Consider the following 8,706-nt stretch of genomic DNA (forward strand, 5'->3'; position numbering starts at 1 on the left):
TATTTTTGTGCCAGCACCATACTGTTTTGATGACTATAGATTTGTAGTTCATCTTGAAATCTCAAGATTGCTCTGGCTATTTGGGAGTCTTCTGTCGTTCAGTACAAATTTTAGGTTCATTTGTCCTACTTCTGTGAAAAATGCTATTGGTATTTTCATAGGGATTGCATTGAATGTGTAGATTACTTTGGGTATTATGGACATTTTAAGAATATTAGTTCTCCAATCCATGAGTGTGGAATATCTTTTCATTTGTTTGTGTCATCTTCAATTTCTTTCATTGATGTTTTACAGTTTTCAGAGTGTATGTCTTTTACCACTTTGGTTAAATTTATTCCTAGGCATTTGATTCTTCTTGCTAGAATTGTAAATGGGGTTGTTATTTCTCTTTCATCTACTTTATTGTTGATGTATATAAATGCAACATATTTCTGTATATTTTGTATCCTGAAACTTTTTGCATTGGAACATTTCAGTTCTCCTAGATTTATGGTGAAGTATTTAGGGTTTTACATATGTATATATCTGTAATATATATGTATATATATACATATATATACATATATATTACATATATACATATGTTATATATACATATACATATATACATATATACATATATACATATGTATATATGTTATATATATACATATACATATATACATATATACATACATATATATACATATACATATATACATATATACACATATATGTTATATATATACATATACATATATACACATGTACATATATACATATATACATACATACATATACATATATACACATATACATACATATATACATATAGACAGAGAGAGACAGAGAAGAGAGAGACATAGACAGAGAGACAGAGAGAACAGAGAGAGGGAGAGAGAGACAGAGACAGAGAGACATAGAGAGAGGGGAGAGGAGACAGAGACAGAGATACAGATATACATAGCCAATAGGTATTATAATATCACCATATATATTACATATATACATATGTTATATATACATATACATATATACATATATACATATGTTATATATACATATACATATACATACATATATATATACACACACATACACACACACTATACATATATACATATACACATATATACACATGTATATATACTATATAGCCATGTATATAGTATATATACATATATATGTATAGTATATATATAGTATATATATGTATAGTATGTATAGTGTGTATATATGTATATAGTGTGTATGTGTATATATATAGTATCATGTCAACTGCAAATAGTCACAGGTTTACTTCTTCCTTACCAATTTGGATGCTTATTATTTCGTTTTCTTCTCTGATTGCTGCAGCTAGGACTTCCTGTGTTGAATAAAAGTGGTGAGAATGGGCATCTTTGTCATGTGTCTGATCTTTGAGGATTTTTGAGGCAAAGCTTTCAGTTTGCACCATTGAGAATGATGTTAGCCATTGGTTTTTCCATATAAGCCCTTTATTAAGTTGAAGTATATTCCCTCTAAACTCACTTTGGTAAGAGTTTTTATCATGAATGGATATTGCATGAATTCTAAATGCTTTTTCTGCATCTCTTTAGGTGACCGTATTACTTTTATGCTTCCTGTTGTTAATGTGATATATCATGATTGATTTGCAAATATTGAACTACACTTGTATCCCTGCAGTAAATCCCACTTGATTGTGGCAAATGATTTTTTTAAATTTGTTGGATTCAGTTTGCTAATACTTTGTTGAGGATTTTTGCAATTATGTTCGTTAGAGGTATTGGCCTGTAGTTCTTTTTTTTTTTTTTTTTTTTTACAGTGTCTTTGTTTGGTTTTGGTATCAGGGTAATTCTGGCCTTGTTGAATAAACGTGGAAGTTTTCCCTCCTTTTCTACTTTTTTGGAATAGTTTGAAAAGAATAGGCCTTAACTTTTCTTTAACTGTTTGGTAGAATTCATCTGTGAAGCCATCTGGACCTGCACTTTTGTTTGTTAGGAATATTGTGATTATCAATTCAGTTTCATTACTAATAACTCATCTATTCACATTTTTTTTTATTTCTTCAGTTTTGGAAGACTATATGTTTGGATGACTGTTGATTCAGTTTTGGAAGACTCTGTTTCTAGGAATTTATCCATTTCTTCTATACATTCTTCCAATTTTTAATATGATTTTTATAATCTCTTATAATTCTTTGCATTTTTGTGGTGTTGGTTGTTATTTCTTCTCCATTTCTGATTTTTTTAAAATATGAGTCTTCTCGGGGCTCCTGGGTGGCGCAGTCGGTTAAGCGTCCGACTTCAGCCAGGTCACGATCTCGCGGTCCGTGAGTTCGAGCCCCGCGTCAGGCTCTGGGCTGATGGCTCAGAGCCTGGAGCCTGTTTCCATTCTGTGTCTCCCTCTCTCTCTGCCCCTCCCCCGTTCATGCTCTGTCTCTCTCTGTCCCAAAAATAAATAAACGTTGAAAAAAAAATTAAAAAAAAAATATGAGTCTTCTCTTTTTTTCTTAATGAGTCTGACTAAAGATTTATGAGTTTTGTTTATCTTTTCAAAGAACCACCTTTTGGTTTCATCGATCATTCTATTGTCTTTTTAGTCTCTCATTTATTTCTGCTCTAATCTTTATTATTTCCTTCCTTCTACTAGCTTTGGGCTTTGTTCTTCTTTCTCTAGCTACATTAGATGTAAGGTTATGTTGTTTGAGATTTTTCTTGTTTCTTAACGTAGGCCTGTATCACTATACATTTCCCTTTAGAACTGTCTTTACTGTATCAGATTTTAGTCCACATATTTTCATTTTCATTTGTCTCTGTGTATTTTTTTAATTTCTTTGTTGACTCATTGGTTTATAATAGCATGTTACTTAGCCTCCACGTGTTTCAGTTTTTTCCACCTTTTTTTTGTAATTGATTTTGAGTTTTATACCATTATGGTCAAAAAAGATACTTCATATGTTTTTAATCTTCTTAAATTTATCAAGACTTGTTTTGTGGCTACACATGTGATTTATCCTGGAAAATTTTCCATGTGCCCTTGAAAAGAATGCATATTCTGGGGCTTCTGGTTGGCTCAGTAGGTTAAGTGTCCGACTCTTGATTTGAGCTCAGGTTATGATCTCCTGGTTCATGAGATCGAGCCCCACGGTGGGCTCTGTGCTGACAGTGTGAAGGCTGCTTAGAATTCTCTCTCCCTCTCTCTCTCTCATCCCTCCCTCCCCTGCTTGCACGTACACACAACTTTCTCTCTCACAAAATAAATATTTTTTTAAAAGAAAAGAATTCGTGTTCTGCTGTTTGGGGATGGAATGTTCTGTGTATATCTGTTAGGCCTATCTGGTCTAATATGTCATCAGAGCCACTGTTTCCTTGTTGATTTTCTGTGTGGATGATCTATTCATTGATATAAGTAGGATGTTAAGTCTCCTACTCTTATTATATCACTGTCAATTTATCCCATTATGTATGTTAATACTTGCTTTATATATTTAGGTGCTCCTGTGTTGAATGCATATTTATAATTGTTATAAACTTTTGTTGGATTGAACCATTTATTATGTAATGTCCTTCTTTGTCTCTTGTTATGGTCTTTGTTTTAAATTCTCTTTTGTCTGGTGTAAGTATTGCTAGCTCAGCTTCCTTTTTTTTGCTCTGTTTATATGGTTAATATTTTTCCATCCTCTTACTTTCAGTCTATATGTGTCTTTAGGTCTAAACTGAGTCACTTGTTACGTAGCATATAGATGGCTCTTGTTTTTGTTTTGTTTTGTTTTTTATCCATGCAGTCATCCTATATCATTTGATTGGCTCATTTAGTCCATTTACATTTAAAGTAATTTTTTTATGATTCAAGGATTTATTAAGTTATACATGCAAAACATACTGCTAATTGCATTAGCAAAAGATCAATGTAAAAACACTCCACAAGTCTGAAACTGTCAATTTAAAAAATTTTGTTCTAGTGGTTGAAAGGCCCAACCTTATATTCTTGCTGGTGGGTAAACTGTACAGAACTTGGTTAGCAGCAGCAGGGGCTTACAGAGCCGCACAGACCCAAAAGAACTTAGGCAGAGCAACAGGAAGGTTGTGTGTGTCTGGGGGGTGGGGGCAGGGGAGTGAGGTGAGGAGGAGGGTCAGCATTAGTCAAGGTACAGTACTGGTGATCTGGTGAGACAATGATGTTAAGAAAGTTCATGGTTTAGGAATATCTAAAATATTTCAAAAACTATAAAGCTGCAACACATGATTTTTTTTTTTGCCTAATTACTAGAAAACTAAGGAAAACACTTATTAGCTTTGAATAAAGTAACAAGGGAACAGGAATGCACTTTTACTAATCTAAAAAATAATCTAATGCATTATCAGAAAGATTTTATAATACAAGGAGGCATATTGTTCATTAAGAAGGGGTTCTAAAATAAAAGCACTAAGTTAGCAACTATGGGAATGACCAGTTCAAAGATGAACTAAATGCCCGATTTTAGGAGGGATGGCAGGTCTAAGAAAAAAATCTTAAAACAGTGATGATACTGACCTCTCATCATTCACTGCATCTGACAGAAACTAACTTTTTAAGATTTTACTCGTGACACTTTCACTCAGTTTAATAATGATGCGCACAGTGTCATGTAAATTAACCTCCATATTTTGTAAGAATATTGTCTTGTCCTCTGATGGCCTCCCGTGAAGCACACACCCGCCCCCGTGTGCCCGTGACCACAGCGGAGACTTCATCACAGGGAAGGGAGTCAGAGGGCGGTTCCAAATCTCAGCCAAAGCTAATACACTAACTTAAAAAAACAAAAATCTCACTACAAAATAAAAAAGATTGATCCAGAGAGCTGAGTCATTACCCTTGATCCATGAGGACACACAGCACGGTGTTGGGGGTGGACATGGGCTGTGCTAGGTGGCAATTTTCAGAAAGGAGCCTGTATGGCTCTCCTGTCAGACTAGTTAGCAGGTGTCTGCATTTCCGAACTTGAGAGGCTGCAGTCTCTTCTCAAAGACAAAGGTCTCAAACAGTTTAGTGCTTAAGGTTCGCAGCACAACAGTGCAACTTAGTTCACAAGGTATTTTGGCAACTCTTAATCTGAGCAAGAGTGAGGGCTTTTGAAAAATAAGGCTTTAAGAAAGCTTGCCATTTTAGGGATACATTTTAATGTGAAAATTTGAAGTCTTAAACTTTAAACAAATAAACCCTAAAAATTACTGATTTGTTCAAAATGGTTTTATGGAAAAACTAATCTGTAACAAAAAGATGGCATTGAGTGTGAAGGCTCCACCATATTTGAGCAAAGTGTACAAAGGTTCCGAGGGGGACAGGGCAGGAGAGGGGCCCAGACATTTACAACAGCAGGCATTTTCTTTCCCTCCTCTTGACTGGAGGGGGCCAGAGAACTGCTCGACTAGCTTCATCAAACACTGTCTTGAGGCCTCTCTGTGTGACAGCCAGGCACTCTAGGTATTTTACAGCACCCATCTAACTTTGTTACGGCCAAACCCTGCTGGTAGGTGATGGGAGTCAGCTTCTTGTCTTTCAGTTGCCCAATCCTGTCTTTGTCATCCCTGAGGTCGAGTTTAGTTCCCACCAAGATGATGGGGGTGTTGGGGCAGTGGTGTTGCACTTCAGGGTACCACTCTGCTCCAACATTTTCAAATGACACAGGACTCACAAAAGATAAAGCAAATTAAGAATACATCCGTTCGCTGAGAGGATAAGGGACGTAATCTGCCATAATCTTCTTGTCCAGCTGTATCCCATAAGCCCAGATTCACTGGTTTTCCATCCACCATAACGTTGGCAGAATAGTTGTCAAAGACAGTGGGATATATTCTCCAGGAAATGCATTGGTTGTGTAACTGATCAGTAGGCACGTTTTACTACAGCTCTGTAGTACACCACCACACGTTTGATGGCCTGCATCTGGGCCGCTTGCTGGGCCTCAGCAGGCTCAGGGGAGGCAGGCAGGCAGGTGGGCGGGTGGCTGAGGGTGGCGGGGTGCAGGGTGCCAGGGCTGCTGTCCATGCCGCCTCACCCTCCACCTACCGGAAGACAGAGCCCAGAAGTGGCCACCACCCAAAAGTCGGAGAAAACTCTAAAGTAATTATTGATGGGTGTGTACTTGGTGCCATTCTGTTAATTGTAGGTACTTTTTAAATTATAATTAACATACAGTGTTATATTAGTTTCAGATATGCAACATAATGTTTCAACAATTCTATAGATAACACAGTGCTCATCACAATTAGTGTAGTCACCATCTGTCACCAAATAGGGTTATTATAATTTCATTGACTATATTCCCTATGCTGTACTTTTCATCCCTGTGACTTATTTATATTATAACTGAAAATTTCTACCTCTTAATGCCCATTTGTAGTTCTTCTCTGTTCTTTTTCTCTTGTTCTCTTCCTGTGTGGTTTGATGGCCTTCTTTAGTGTTATGCTTGTATTCCTTTCTCTTTGTTTTTTGTGTATTATAGATTTTTGACTTGTGGTTACTATGGGGTTCAATTATAACCTGTTATGTGTATAGTAGTCTATATTGAGTTGATGGTCTCTTAACTTTGAACACATCCAGAAGCATGAAAGTTTTACTCTCCACTTCACATTTTATGTATATGATGTCATATTTTACATCTTTTATTTTTATATCCTTTGACTAATTTTTTGTAGATATAATTGATTTTACTAATTTTGTATTTTAACCTTCATACTGGCTTTATAAATGATTAATCTAGTACCTTTACTACAGGTTTGCTTTTACCTGTGAAATTTTTTCTGTTCATTATTTTCTTACTTCTAGTTACAACCTTCTCTTTCGATTTAGAGAATTCTCTTTAACATTTCTTGTAAGGCTAGTTTAGTAGTGATAAACTCCTTTAACTTATGTTTGTCTGAGAAACCCTTTTTCTCTTCTATGATGAATGATAATCTTGCTGGGTAGAATATTCTTTGTTATAGGTGTTTTCTTTTCAGAACTTTGAATACCTTATGCCACTTCCTTCCGGCCCTCAAAGTTTCTGCTGAAAAATCAATTGATACCCTTGTGTGATTTCCCTTCTATGAAACTGTTTTCTCTTGGTGCCTTTAAAATTCTCTCTTTATTATTACTTTTTGCCATTTTAATTATAATGTGTTTTGGTGTAGACATCTTTGGGTCCATATTTTTAGGGTCTCTCTGTGCTTGCTGGACCTGGATGTCTGTTTCTTTCTGCAGATTAGGATGTTTTCAGCTATTATTTCTTTACGTAAGTTTTCTGCCTCCTCCTCTCTCTCTTCTCCTTCTGGGATACCTATAATGCAAATGTTATTACACTTGATCTCACAGAGTTCCCTTAACCTATTCTCATTTTTTTTTTATTCTTTTTTTTTTTCTTTTTGCTGTTCAGCTTGGTTACTTGTCATTACCCTGTCATCCAGATTGCTAATATGTTCTTCTGCATTCTCTAATCCCCTGTTGATTCAATTGGTGTACTTGTTATTTCAAGTTATTGAATTCTTCAGCTCTGACTGGCTCTTTTTTATATTTTCTGTTTATTGAAATTCTCACTGAGTTCATCCACTCTTAAGTCCAGTGACTATCTTTATGACCATTGTTTTGAATTCTTTATCAGGCATATTGCTTATCTCCACTTCATTTAGCTATAATTTTTGTCTTGTTCTTTCATTTGGGACATGTTCTTCTGCCTCCTCATTTTTTCTCTCTGTGCTTGTTTCTGTGTATTATGTAGGCCAGTTATGTCTTCTGGTCTTGAAAGTAGTGACCTTGCATAGAAGAGGTCCTGTAGCACAATGCCTTCTGGTCATCAGAACCAGGCACTCCAAGGGTGTCCCGTGTGGGCTGAATGCACCCTCCTCTTGTGACTGAGCTGTGATTGCCTTTGGCCCAGCTGGTTGCAAGGATCTGTGTTGCTTGCTGTGGGCACACTGGGCAGGGTTTCCTCCCCATATTATTAAGGATCTTCTTTGTGGCCCACTTGGGCTTATTGGTGAGCGGGGCAGGTACTCACCCTAGCTCTATGCAATTAGCCTCTCTGTCACAGCAGCAGGTGCACCAAAGGGCAGGGCACAGCTGCAGCACCTAGAGGTGCACTGGTGTGTGGGGTTATCTGCCACCAGCCTCACCAGGGCATGAGCCACTTTGGTGTGGTGCCAGTCATGGCGGGGGCTGCTCCAGGTGAGGTGGGTGCCTGCGGAAACAGGCAGTTGGGATGCAGTGGGTTCACAGGGGAACGTTGGGGTAAGTCGTGCAGTTCTAACAAGATAAATGGAAGGTGTTAGCACTGGTTCCAGAAAAGTGTCTGGCTATCTAGGTTGGGGGATGGGAAAAGAAATGGCAGCCACCAGAACTTTTGTTCCAGGAGAAATCTCCTACAGATCCCTGTCCCTCTTACACACATTCTAAGATTATTCAATGAATCTCCTTCACATATACCCCAAACGCTTTTCAAACTGCTGCTTCTGATCTGTGTCTTGGGCCAAATTATTTAGAATGCTGACTTTTTAAGGGCAGGGTCTCAGTTTTCTTCCACCCTCTGGCTCTCCTGAAGTTAAGCCTGTTGGTTTTTAAAGCTGCTGGAGTTAAGCCCCACTGATTTTTAAAGTTCTTGGAATAAAGTCCTGCTGGTTTTTAAAGCTAGATGCTATGGGAATGGTCTTCCCAGGGGAGGTCCCCAGTGCCAGAGATGCCCAGTGTGGTGTCTGATCCTCTTGCTTTTCC

At 37.2% G+C, this 8,706-nt stretch overlaps 1 pseudogene; it reads right to left on the minus strand.

Annotated features, from left to right (window-relative positions):
- Positions 1-5,288: 5,288 nt before the first annotated feature.
- Positions 5,289-5,907, minus strand: LOC115519400 (annotated as a pseudogene).
- Between the last annotated feature and the right edge of the window lie 2,799 nt (positions 5,908-8,706).

The sequence above is a fragment of the Lynx canadensis genome, chromosome B4 (genome assembly GCF_007474595.2).
Source record: "Lynx canadensis isolate LIC74 chromosome B4, mLynCan4.pri.v2, whole genome shotgun sequence".
Lineage (NCBI taxonomy): Eukaryota > Metazoa > Chordata > Mammalia > Carnivora > Felidae > Lynx > Lynx canadensis.